Genomic DNA, 14,053 nt, shown 5'->3' with positions numbered 1-14,053 from the left:
ATTTTTTGTTGGTAGCAATCAAGTTGTTACCACCCTGCTTTGTCTTTCAAGTCAATTGTTTTGTACCTAGATGGACCTAGTGTGAGTGATCTTTCAAGACCATAAACATTGTGTAAACATTTTTTTTATGTATGTTGTACACATAGCTATTACTAAAAGTCGGGACACGATAAAGTGTAACGTCTAATTATGTTTTGGTTGTATTTTGTTTTTAATTCTAATCGTTAAGGCTGTGGTTAAGAGATTTGCTGTCACCAAAGGACTGTGTAAACTTATGTAGTATGTTTTAAAATAACGTAGTTAAGCCACTCCTTAGTCATATTTACAATAGGTTAAAAAAAAAAAACATGTTTATGATATTTCATTGCGTCGAAAGTATTCGCTAACAAATGTTATTGTGTACATATTAACTTAATTTTGTAAATTTCGCCAAAGATATTTCTGTAACACACTGGTTTATTTTTAATGAATCCTTTAAAATTGTTGCACATGGTTATTAATGAACCTTCCTTGAATTTTTGTATAAACTTAACCTAGCTGAAACCCTGCAATTGAATAATGAATTTTTTTCTGACCTTTTCTAGTGACTATGATCATTGTATTGATTAACAGTAAAAAAAAAATTTCATGTTTTGGATTTCAGTTACCGACGGAAACCATAAATTGAATTAAATTTACAGTTTTTTTTTAAAGCCTTACCTAGGAAACGTAACTTAGGCGTTATCGTTTGGCGACAAGATAGAAAGCATGCCCTTTACGCTTTAAGAATCTTCGGTATTGATTCACAGATTATTTGAAATGCCGTCAAGGACTTCAAGCCAGTAAAAAAAACTTTTCAAAAGAAAAAAAATGTAGAATCTGCAAATTGAGACTGGGATTCGAAGTATGTACAAAATTTATTAGTTAGCCATAATTTCAGAATATAGAGTTTTGCAGGTGTCTAGTCAGGTGTTTTTACTCTCAGATAGTTGCATGTAATCTCAAATTATATTGCGAATTGAACCAACAATCTTATCGGTCAGAGAAATGAGGGGTTGCAAGAGTACTCAGAAGTGAATATTTTCACTGATTTTTGACCGTTAATGATGTAAACGCTAGAGGAAACGATTTCCTCCAGAAAATGTAATAGTTTCCTTGGCATAAGTATACTAGGTTAATAATGTTCGCAGGCTTTCACGGCTCTTGTCTGGAGTATCTTGGCTTCTGGGTTGTAGCCGCGTCCTTGGCGAATAATTCACCGACGTTTTGGTCGACATTTCAGTCGCCATCATCAGGAAGCAGTTACCTACTGAAGATAACATACAGTAGGTAACTGCTCCCATATTATGGCGACTGCAGTGTCGAACGAAACGTCGGTGAATTATTCGCCAAGGACGCGGCTACAACCCAGAAGCCAAACTACTTAATGTACTATGTTACTTTGGAGTATTTAAGGGGGATTGTGCCCAATCATCTTGGATGTTTCATTATTTTTGTTATAATTTCAATTTTTAATTATTTATCCGAATTTTGGGCTGTCAAGGCATAAATACTTATTTAACAGACCTACTGTACTTTGTTGCAACCACATATTTATTAACAGACTCTAGTATGTAAGCGATGAGTAGAGACCTGCACACATTCGCGGATTAATTCGGTGATAGGCTAGAATTCAAACACATATAACTCTTAGATAATTTTGCTATTGGCTTACTGTTCATCTGGACGAATCTCAACCAGTTATAAACCCTCAACCCAAGAAGGAGCGAATCACAGATAAACCAGCTGAGACGACTTACAAGTCTGCAGCAAATGAACTTGCGTTATTTGACATCGAAACCGCGAATTTTGCAGGTCTCTAGCGATGAGACATAACTTTCGTCATTTCGCGCGAGCGACTAAAATTATCACAAAAACCACACCAGTGCACAAGGATTAAAATTCAACAAGTAGCCAAAGCTTAGTTCTATACCATGTTAAACCACAAAATTCAGTACGCATGCTTTATTTCGTGGAGTATAAAAATATTTAACATTGCAAGATGGTAAGGCTTAATCCCCTTTACGAATTAATGGAATTTAATATTTTTTTATGTTTTTACAATATGACTCAGTGTATACGAGTAGAAGGGTTTTATGTTTGTCAGTTTACAAGTTTAATAAATCATGACTGTCGAAAGAATCATATTTTAAAGACAGTAATAATGCTTAATGTAAATTCTTAAGGCTCTGTCTAACACACGATGTTTTTTTTATTTTGTCGCCATTTATTTTTAACAGTTATTTTTAAAATTTAAACTCTATTCCAATCCTTGCAATTTGTGGTTCTGCTTAAAAAATGTTTTACATATACTCACTTAGTGTAATATCATTTGTGTAAAAAGGTCCGGAAGTCTTTATAATTACCATCAAGATCATGACCTCTATAAATAAGTTATAAATAACTGATTCATTCAATCAACCAGATTATTACACTGTTAGAAAGTACAGTAAATTTACGGACTTTCTAATGATGAATTTAAATTATATAAACTAAGATTTCTTCGTTATTTCAAATAACTGAATCATCGTAAAAACTACGCAGTATTTCGACTTACAGAGTGTATGTTTCGTTCTATAAAAAGGTGAACGCACACGTGGAAATAAAAAAGTAATGTTTCTTGCTTAATGCATAACCAGTTGTAGAAAATTTTTGCTCAATATACCAGGAAAATTACTTATTTTGTATTAATTTCCAAAGTAAGTGAATTATTTTTCCTAGATTTGCGGACATTTACGAAGATCCTTGCATACTTTGTAACCACCGTCCTTCGTAAATAGAAAGTGGAAATTTTTAACAGTGTAACCTAATTATTTTAATGAGATAAAAGTTTTTTTACAGAACGTTCGTTGTTAACTTGCCGATATTCGCGACAAATTAAACAAATTACTTCAAACCGAAAGTTTAGAAAGAAGTGAAGATGTATGTACTGTTGCACTGCTGGCTTTTTTTTTTGGCGTAAAATCGTTTCGCTAAGAAAACAATCCATTCTGTCTCAGGATTGGGGAAAATCCCTAGTGAGAAAGATCATCCACTTTACAGATGCGGTGTTCTCGGGGGGAAAAATTTATTTCCTTACGATCACAACACCTAGATCTATGTAGTCTATTCACAGTTTCCCCGTCATTTCAATTTGACCATCTAATAGCTGAGTATCCTACACCGGACTCTTTCTCTTGCAAGAAAATATCACTTTAAAAATATACCTGGAGTAGTTTTCTAAAGTGATACTAAGTCCTGTATTCCAAGACACAAAAATAAAGGTCTAGGTGTTGGAAATACAACACCCGTACTTTAACCGTATTCATAGTTAACGATAGGACACGATTAGTCCCTTATTTTTGGGGAACTTTTTTTTGTCCTATCAGTCATACGCGCAGAGCTCACTTTTCAGTTGATTTCTTCCAGATGGCGTACCCGCGTCTGGCGGCATTAACCCGTACATAGTCACTTCCGTGAACATCGTTGGAAGTACTCAACGTATTAGTTTGCCAAATGGAACTTCACAGTGGCGAATCTAATCATTCACATTTTAATTGTCATGACAAGAAGTAATCGCAACTTAAAAATTACTTGAGTAAATTAGAAAACCGTTTATGTTTTTATGCGATGAAGGATTTTTTTTTGCCACAAGAATTGTATCGACGGTTGAGAAACTTCTTCTAGATTATAGCCTTGAGCAGGGCACCGTTTACTTAAACGGTTGTCGATTTGTTCCCCTTTCTGGGATTCGGTTTGGACGCGTTCTGGAATACGGCCCGCTAGTCAGGTTACAGTCGTATCCCAACAAGGCAGTTCTTATCCGTAACCTTGCTCCAAAGTCTTGTAATACCGCCCTAAAGGGTGGCACAGATCGCGTGCGCTGTAAGTGTGAACCACTGACACGAAGTCCACGCGTCTTTGTGAAGGTTTTAAAGCGGTAACCTATTAATAGAGACCTGCAAAATTCGCGTTTTCGATGGCCTTCAGGATGGACTACACATACCCCTGTACACTCGGGCAAATAACGCAAGTTCATTGGCTTCCGACTTGTAGGCCTAAGTCGTCTCAGCTGGTTTGTCTGTGATTCGATCCATCTTTGGTTGAGGGTTTATAACTGGTTGAGATTCGTCCAGATGAACAGTAAGCCAATAGCAAAATTATCTAAGAGGTATAAGTGTTTGAATTCTAGCCTATCACCGAATGAATCCGCGAATTTTGCAGGTCTCTACATATTAATTTAAAAAAGAAAAATATTAACGATAAAGGCCACCTCCAAGTTCCTATCCTACTTACGGTGCAGTTTCACAATTTTACAATACCTAAAATCCTTCGTGAAAACCTCCGTTTTAATCATTTTACGCTGTCGAGCAAGTGCATGTTTAAGACACAGCCGTGGAATGAATCTAACATAGTAAAGTTAAATACATCTTAAATGTAATTTGTTGTCAGATAAATTTGATAATTCTTGATCGGTTTTTAAAACGGCGTGTTCCGCCCGGAGTTCTGTAAGCCGTTTGGAGGCCCAGTCAGGGCGGACAAATTAAGAGGGAAAAAAAGTTTTCGTAAAAACATAAATAAGAGGGTGTTTGTCGTCTAGTCAACTTTAAAAGTGAAAATTATTCTACTTTTCCGTCTCAGTGACCAGTACATTTAGAAATGAGTGCCTTCTTCATACAAGCGTTAGAAAACTTTGAAACACAAGTCTTTTTCTGCGTTTCACTCTTTGTTCCAACTGAATGTGCTTAAAAACAGGTGGGGGAAAAAATCAAAATCTACGAACCGTTAGACTGTTGTCTTAAAGATATGTTTACTGTTTGTTGTGTGTTCCAGTAACTATGAGAGAGAAGAAAGAAATGTTTGTATGTGTTATATTTGTACATGGAGATAAAAAAAATACCTTTTGATAGCTGGTGATACTTGTGTGTCTTGGTCGAATAATGTCTTATCTGAAAAAAATATAATAAATGAAGTGTGAAAACAAATGGTTTGTATTTATTTTGGGAACCTTAAACAGTTCCTTTCAAATGTGCTTTAAATTATTTCCAAAATTTACATGTAAATGAGCACTGAGTAAACGAGAGCAGACAGAAAAAATAAATACAAAACTACTGTACAGTGAATTTTTTTTCATGGCAGCAAACCCCTTTTTAATTTTTTACCAGGAAGAAAACTATATGTTAGTTTTAATTTTTAAGACCAGTTATAGAGTACATAATCCAGATAAAGGTTTCAGCGAGTTTTGGGTACTACATACCTATGTTTATTCCTTAGATCACATTAGGGCTCGGTATGTAAGAGGGTTTGAATGTACGACTATCACTTTAAAAATATGTCAAATATTTGAATATATTAGTAATGGCTAAGGTTAGATTTCACAAGCTATGTTGAATTTTTCATTTTCTCGACATTTATCATTGAATCTATCATTGAATTTCTATTCATGGGAAATTTGAAACGATACGTCCCTCACATTGGTGTTCCTCCTCACAAAAAATTTTAAACGGATTTTTAATAAGTGTAGTATAATAGGTGCGAAAAATCCATCTAATGAAAACAACGACGAAAACTTGGGCAACGTTTAACACCCACTGAAACTCTTTTTTTTTAAAGGAACATAAATATTCATGTAAGATTATAAATATAACATTTACAATAAAACAACTGTATCAGTACAAAATAGTTCCCAGACAAACTTGGTTCAGATTTCTTGCCCGGTCATTCATGTGTTGTCCCAGTACATACAATAGTTAAAGTTATTTGTAAACCGTTCCCTGAATAGCTCTCCTGTATTAACTGCGCAATGTTAATAAGCATGATGCAACACAATAACCAATTCGACTATTTTTTCTGTGGCTTAAAATAAAAAATTATGGACACGCTATACTACAAGAAAGACAATTTTGTAAATTTGTACAACACATGGCCACGGTTATATTTGCGTACATGAAATACATTTTTAATTTAGAAAATTTGCGCATTATTTTAATTTTTAGTTGATTTTCCTTTTAAGCATAAGTTTTTTTTTTTAACCATGGAAAAGACAATCGAATATTCACATTTTTGACTATTTTCTTTTATCATGCCTACTAATGTACGCAGTTAATATTGGAATGATTTTCAGGAAACGGTTTGCAAATAACATTTAACTATTGAAAGTACTGGGACAAAACCAATTTTTAAATGCCCGGTTAAGAATCGAAAACCCAGTGTTACTGCGAACACTAATTTTTTTTGTAGTGACAAAGTGGTTTTTATGTAATTGTACAAATTTTCCAATGTCTTCAAATTTTCAACTAATATTTAAATTTTATTTAAAAGGAAAAATTTACACTGTACGGGACTGGAGATTGGTCAAGGAGTGGAAAAGCTGGAACGGGTAGAAAATTTTCGACCCTGTATTTTAGTCGAGTGCTGAGACGTGTCAGAGGGAGAGAGACAAATAGTTGTCGAACACATGGCCCCTGCTACTCCTCCTTGTCAACACCCTTTTGTGGTTGTGGCCAACACTCATGAAACCACTTCCCCCCCCCCCCCCAAAAAAAAAGAAGCTTTTTTTCCCCCGTCGACCACTTTTATCGCCACCGTAAACTACTCTTCCCCACCCACTCGCAAACATCGCCAACCTTTTATGTCCTCTATCGACAATAGCCCAGGAAACAAAGGTTTCAACCTGTGAAAAATTTGTCCAAAGCTGAATTTTTGCACAGTGGTAGAGTCGACTATGCTTAATAACATACCGAAAGTTTACCGCTGTAGACCTTGTGCGTATCACTAAAAATTTGCAGTTAAGTCCTAGATGGCAGCGACTTGCAGCAGTTCATTAAAATGCTTCCCATTTACGCACTTTTTATCGTAAACTCTAGATAGCTATATGAAAATAATCTCAAAGCACCACTGCACATATTTATAACAAATAAAGTTCTAAGTGTTAATATTAAAGGTAAGAAAAAAATGTTTAATTAATGAAATAAGTTTTTTTTTCATCAGTCATGGCAATAAAAAGACAATTCACTTACAAATAAAGGGTCTTACGCAAATATTTCCTAAACAAAAGTAGTTGTATAGTTCTTAAGCTTTACAGGGACATATCTCTCAAAAGTCTAGCTTAATTTATAGGATCACTAGAGACTCCCGAGCTTATCAATGTCGTCTACGCACTGCGACAGAGCCACAGCCACAAGCACTGTGGCCACTCTCACTCCCACGAAAACGAAGATTTTTAATCTTTGTAAAATTTGTTCCTAACTGAAATTTAAAACAGTGGTAATATTCAAGTTTTCTAGCAACATTTGAAATGTTTACCTCCGCATACCTTGCGCGGAACACCGAAAATGAGAAGTGAAGTCCTAAATAATACTTCACTGACCACTCAACAATATGGTACTCAAACGTAATTACTATAGTATACTTTCAGAATAGCAAACAGAAACTTACTAAAAACATTATTCTCAATGATTAAATTTAAAAACTTTTCACCACGTTTGACTAAATATGATATTTATTCAATAATATTAGAAGAGAGGTGTTATGAAAAAAAAAGGCACAAATGAAAATACGTATTACAAAAACACGAAGAGCCCGATGTGAAAACATTTAATAAAAGTAGTTGCAAAGTTCTTAAACTTTAAATTAGTTTATTTTTTGAGAGCCTGGTACAATGTGTCTGCCCGCTAAAGCGATCCGAGCCGTGTAGTCTATACTACTGCGAGGTTGCTGAAGTTGGCTCGGGTCGGGACGAATTTCGCTGTAAAGAAACAAAGGTTTTTAATACATGGAAAATTATCCCGAAGAAGAAACTTTGTACATTAGTAGAATGAACATTTCTTAGTAATACGTCAAAAGTTTACCGATGTAACCCTTGTGATCACACCAATAACGAGGAGTCCTAAATGATAATTTCCCAAACGATCCACAAAATTGTGTTTCGTAAATAATTTAATAACTCCATAAATACTTTTTTTAAGTAGGCTCTCAGGATACAGCAAACTTGTTTTTTCCTCAAACGCCATACTGCTACGGTAATAGGAATATGAAATCACTACAGACAAGATTTTGTTCCGTTTACTATGGTGAAACCAGAGCTAACCGAGAAATGACCGAACTTCCCGGAAAGTTGTGATATTTGACGATATTGCGCGAGTAGCAAACCCGTACGTGACTACAGAGAATGGATAGTTTCCTTAACCGTTAGGATTTCTGGTACGAACACCCTCTCACAGTTAGGGTCATAAAATACGGTCAAACTCTTGCAAAAACATCCACCACCGCTCTTTGCCACTAGCAATCCAACGACGTCAGCTAGGCGCAGCACTCAAATACATTAACTTATAAAAAAAACTGAATATGTAATGCTACCTATACATTTTACAACACAACTCGTGTTTTATTTATTTTCTGAAAAAAACCTATTATTATAGGAATTATGTTATAAAAGTGAAAGAAAACTCAGAGTACATTTACGATGTATCGTTTTATTCAATTTTTATGTAGTAAACTGATTTTAAAGAAGTAAATATATAATTTTTAATATTTTCGAAAACAGGCTACATTAAAATTTTGCATTGTTCTGATAGAAAATAAAACGATGTATCAGAAATAAAATAAAAACATTTTGTTGCTAAAAAAATAATGTTTGATAATAAAATTTTTGAAACAGAATAAACCCATGCGGATATAAAACCAGAGGTCCTCTAGAGTTTTTCATTTACAAGTTCCGAGCAGAAATCGTTTATTGTTAATTTTATTGTATCAAAAATCATTCATATAAGAAAAAAAATGCATATCTCATTACATGTAACATACGCCCTCTCATATGAATTAGCTATGTTTTAAGTAATCCCTAAATAAGACCCAGTTGAATGAGTGTCGCAGTACGCAGTGTGTCGCAATACCGCGCTGGAACGGCGCGGCGGTGGCCGTGAGAGATCAGTACGGCCGCAGTACACTGCAACGCTCGGGCCGCTTTAATGAGCCAACTAATTACGTTAGACTCTTTATAAATATACTGTCTTAAAGCTAAACGTATAACCAAAAACATTTGTTTGGACATTTTTCGCATTGGGCTCTTCAAATTGGTGTAAATCGTATTTTTATCTGGGTGGCAAAGATAAAAAAAAATATGTCATGAATTAATCGCTTAATATCATATCTTTAATATTAACAATTTATGCTTTTTACAACATTAATGGCTGTATTAGAGTCTCAAGATTATTTTGGTAATTTTATGGACAGTCTAAATTAAAAATTTTACAAATGGGTAGCATTTTAATAGACTGATGTAAGTCGCTGTCATCTAGGACTTAAATGCAAATTTTCGGTGATACGCACAAGGTCTACAGCGGTAAACTTTCGGTATGTTATTAAGCATAGTCAAATCTACCACTGTGCAAAAATTCAGCTTTGGGCAAATTTTTCACAGGTTTGTGCCTTTTTAAGTCTTGGTTTCCTGGACTACAAGAACACATGCATTGTGACCAGTACACTTTTCTGTTCTTGCCCCCACGGCAAAGATGGTCTTCCATTTCGGCTATACACTTCGAAAAATTCTCTAATCACGTGTTTTGGTACATTTCTGATGTCACTTTTATCACCCTTATCACCTTCTTCATTAGGTACATGCTCCCGTGACTCCATATACTCAATTGACAAGAAGCACTGTAACGATTGGAATAATAAATATTTGAATAAAAATTTAAATCACTTTAAAAAAAATTGAACAGAAGCGCTTGTTGTCCAAAAAAGGTTCATGCAAACACCTAAAGCATGACACGCTTTTACTACAGGAACAGATGAGAACTGAAGTAGAGCTGTAGCAAACCGTATGTATTCGTTATTGAGTAACAGGTGCGCCGTCTATATACGAGTAACGAAACGTTACACACGGCTGCATTTCGTTACTCGCATGTTTCGTATGTTTCACGCATGCGCGCGCATATCCGATTAATTTTAAGTTACAAAGAACGATGTTTGTTTATTAAGTAAAGTTTAATTTGGAAATTCGTCCAAGTTTTTTACTGTTTATTAAAGGTATTGTGTGTGTAGACAAAGTTTGAGATAGGAACAGAAACAACGTAAGAAAGCAGTTTTTACAAATTAGAAATATGTATGTTTCTGTTTTTTACCATCGCGAATTTTCACGTTTTTTTCTTATCTTAAAATAGATAATATAATAAAGCCTCTCTAATGAGATTTAATTGTTTCTTGGTTAACAAAAACTATTAATTATCAAATATTGTTCATTGTTTATATTCTATTTATTATTATTTACGCGACGTCATACTGTACGCGTACGCAATACGACTCGATTCTTTGCTCTTAACATAACATAGCATGTTATGCAGTTATCAAAAGTAACGAGTAACGTAACGATACGATAGCAACGAGTACTAATTGTTATAGTAACGAATACACACGGGTATGCTTTTTTTTCCGTTACTTTTACACCTCTAAAATGAAGGAAAGGCAAGTCCCCACTAACGGCTTGAATTTATAAACGTAATCCTTCAAAAAAAAAAAACCGCGTGAAGCACATTTCCTGCGAAACCCGTACGCCACGTATTCCTCTCGCGACCCATCCGCCAGCGTTCTTTCTGCAAGGAACCATCATTCCTGCGGGAAAGAATGCTCGTCTATGGCTGGCTATTATCTAGAGGTGTAAAAGTAACGAAAAAAAAGCGTACCCGTATGTATTCGTTACTATAACAATTAGTACTCGTTACTATCGTATCGTTACTCGTTACTTCTGATACCGCATAACATGCAACGAATCGAGTCGTATTGCGTACGCGTACAATATGACGTCGTGTAAATAATAATAAATAGAATATATACAAATAACAATATTTGATAATCAACAGTTTTTGTTAACCAAGAAACAATTAAATCTCATTAGAGCGGCCTTATTATATTATCTCTTTTGAGATAATAAAAAAAACGTGAAAAAACGAGATAATAAAAAACAAAAACACACATATTTCTAATTTGTAAAAAATACTTTCTTACGTTGTTTCTGTTCCAATCTCAAACTTTGTCTACACACACAATACCTTTAATAAACAATAAAAAAAACTTGGACGACGAATTTCCAAATTATACTTTACTTAATAAACAAACATCGTTCTTTGTAACGTAAATGCATCGAATATGCGCGCGCATGCGTGAAACATACGAAAAATGCGAGTAACGAAATGCAGCCGTGTGTAACGTTTCGTTACTCGTATATAGACGGCGCACCCGTTACTCAGTAACGAATACATACGGTTTGCTACAGCTCTACTATTATCTCCTCCGATCCTGTTAGAAATTCTCACTTGACCCTCCTTAGAACAATCCCCCTATTTTTTCCGCCTGTCTTCCTTTCCACGTGTGTCGACGACTTTTTGATTCAAAAGGGTGAACATTTCACCATCTCATGTTATTGACGTGTAACATCCGAGTTCTCGGTTTACGGCATTCGGTGGGAGTGATTTCGTGATTGCGACGGAAGTCGCGTGGAACGGAAATGCGTGACCACGGTGCTGGCCTCTGTGGCGGATGGCGCGAACCACTGTTCACAAAGCCAAAGGGCAACATCATATAATTAATTTTTTACAAAATGAACAGTATTTTAATAAAATTCGCTTGTCACCCCGGGGATTAGATTTTTTTTCAAGTCTTCTTTTTTTGTTTGTTTTTATCGGAGCTGTTTCATCAAACAGTTGAAAAATTTCGAATTGTTAATTAAAATGATCCAATAGTCGACGTAGCTGTTCCGCAGCAGCGAATTCTAGCGGCGGGTGCGGAAACTACGTTTGAATCGCGTCAAAGAAATGTAGTTAAATATAGGCAAATTGTGTTTTTTTTTTATCACGCTCGGCAATATTTTAAAGAACTCCACGTTAAATTCCTGCGTCCGAGTTTCGTATTGTATGTGCATTCGCGACATGAGAACACGTGGATTTATCTCGTTGAAGAGGTTAGATGTCACATATCTCCGGAGAGTTCTGAGACTCGCTCACTTTTTTTTTTTCCTTTCAAACGGGGGAGACAATTTGTTCACACATGTTTCCTTCCCACCACGCTCGGCGCAACGATACTGATCGTCCCATTGGACGCCGCCTGGCCCGGCTAGCCAATCTCTAACCGTCAGCATTAGTGCCACAGCCCTCTGGTCATAAGTATAACTAGGGACCGGAAAAATTCGCGGGTTCACTGACCTGCAGGATGAACTCCACAGTTCTGCGTACACTCGATCCAATGTCACCCACTCATTGGCTGCCGTCTTCTGAGACGTCCCAACGTAACAGCCTGTGATTCGATAAAGCTTTGGCTGGGTGTTTCTCATTGGCCCAGAGTCATCGAGGTGAGCTGTGGGCCAATATCAGAGGCAGCACTGAGGTATAACGATTTGTATTTTAGCCTATCGCGAAATTAATTCGCGAATTTTTCTGGTCCCTATGTATAACCCACTTACTCGACTCGTATTCTCTGAAAACAAAGCATGCCTCACTCATTTTAGTTTGCAATTATTTCCAAACTTATAGGCGAATGATTGGGATTTAGTTGATGCAAACCATTCGAAATTCGTGAAGAGGAATTTCATGAAGGGGGATTGGGCGTCAGCATAAATGAATCAAGTATTTGAGAAACAACATAAGTCACAAACAACAGATTTTACAGAAAGTGAATAAAATGTAATAGTTAATGGCATGTGGCAAAATATGTATATGTGATACTATGGATACATTACAACGTTAATTTACTTCTCTTTAATGTAAAAAAGAAAGACATTGTATTTACAACACCCCCAAAAACTATATTTAAAAATGCTGGACTTATGTTGTTTCTCAATTTCCTACATAAACTCAAAAAATATTGTTCTCAAATGTGCTATTTTTGCTTTAAGGTAGTCGTAATATTCCACTAATCATATTATTTATTTGCGTACACAAAGTAATACTATAATTTTACTTAGAACATAAAAAAATACCAATAATTATATGAATATAAATGCATCCAGTCCCTAATGCACTAATTTTGCTGATATGAGAAAGTCTATACGATTTAGGTTTTTAGATCTACCTTTGTATATGCGGCTTACACCAACTTTAACATTGAGAGATCACATTTTAATATAAATAAGTATGCATATGTCCCTCTTCAAAATGCACTATTTGCTGATGATGTGCGGTAAAGTCTACATTGATGTGATTAATCATCAGACTGGTTTTGCGTTACTTCTGTTACACATGTTGGCCACAAGAATAATCTATACTAATATTATAAAGCTGAAGAGTTTGTTTGTTTGTTTGTTTGTTTGAACGCGCTAATCTCAGGAACCACTGTTCCGATTTGAAAAATTCTTTCAGTGTTGGATAGTACTTTTATCGATGAAGGCTATAGGCTATATTATATTATCACTAACATTAGGGATTCTTACTAAAAGTCCAATTTAGAATCAAATGCGTTGGAGGGGGTTAGATACAACATGCAGTACACGTACGAAGTGTGTGTTGACAATGCCGCAGGCGCTAGAAGTTTATTTCATATTGCCTATTAACATTGTTGCCACGCACTAGATGCCTTATCATTCTTAATTTTCCCATAAAAGTAAAAAACACCCTTGTGATATTAACTACGAAGCAATCAGTACCCTCATAAGAGTTCAATTAATAATTAAATACTTTTTATCACTTTAAATCGCAAACCTAAACTATTGTTTTTATCTCTTTCTGTGTTTAATTTGTTTTTTTTATTGCCCTTTTATTCAAGTATATATATTTTACAGACTTGAAACTTCACAGTAATGTTCCTTATGTTACGCAGGATGACATTTTCCGAAAATTAGATTCCATGGGTGGTTTAAACCAGGAAACAGTGGGTACTTTGTCTGCATGAGAACAGGATTTTGCATTGTTCATGCCTTCTGCGTCTCCATGGCAACGGGCATCGCGCGGCAGTAGCGTACCCACAAGGAGGGGCATGTATAATGAGCGGCGCAATAGTGATCTGCCTGTAGACTGCCGTAGCGAAGTACGGGTACATCAGTTGTACGTTGCGTGCACGAGTCGGGAAA

Source organism: Bacillus rossius, chromosome 17 (genome assembly GCF_032445375.1).
Source record: "Bacillus rossius redtenbacheri isolate Brsri chromosome 17, Brsri_v3, whole genome shotgun sequence".
Taxonomy (NCBI): Eukaryota; Metazoa; Arthropoda; class Insecta; order Phasmatodea; family Bacillidae; genus Bacillus; species Bacillus rossius.
The sequence above is the reverse complement of the archived record's forward strand: the minus strand, read 5'-3'. Positions refer to the sequence as shown.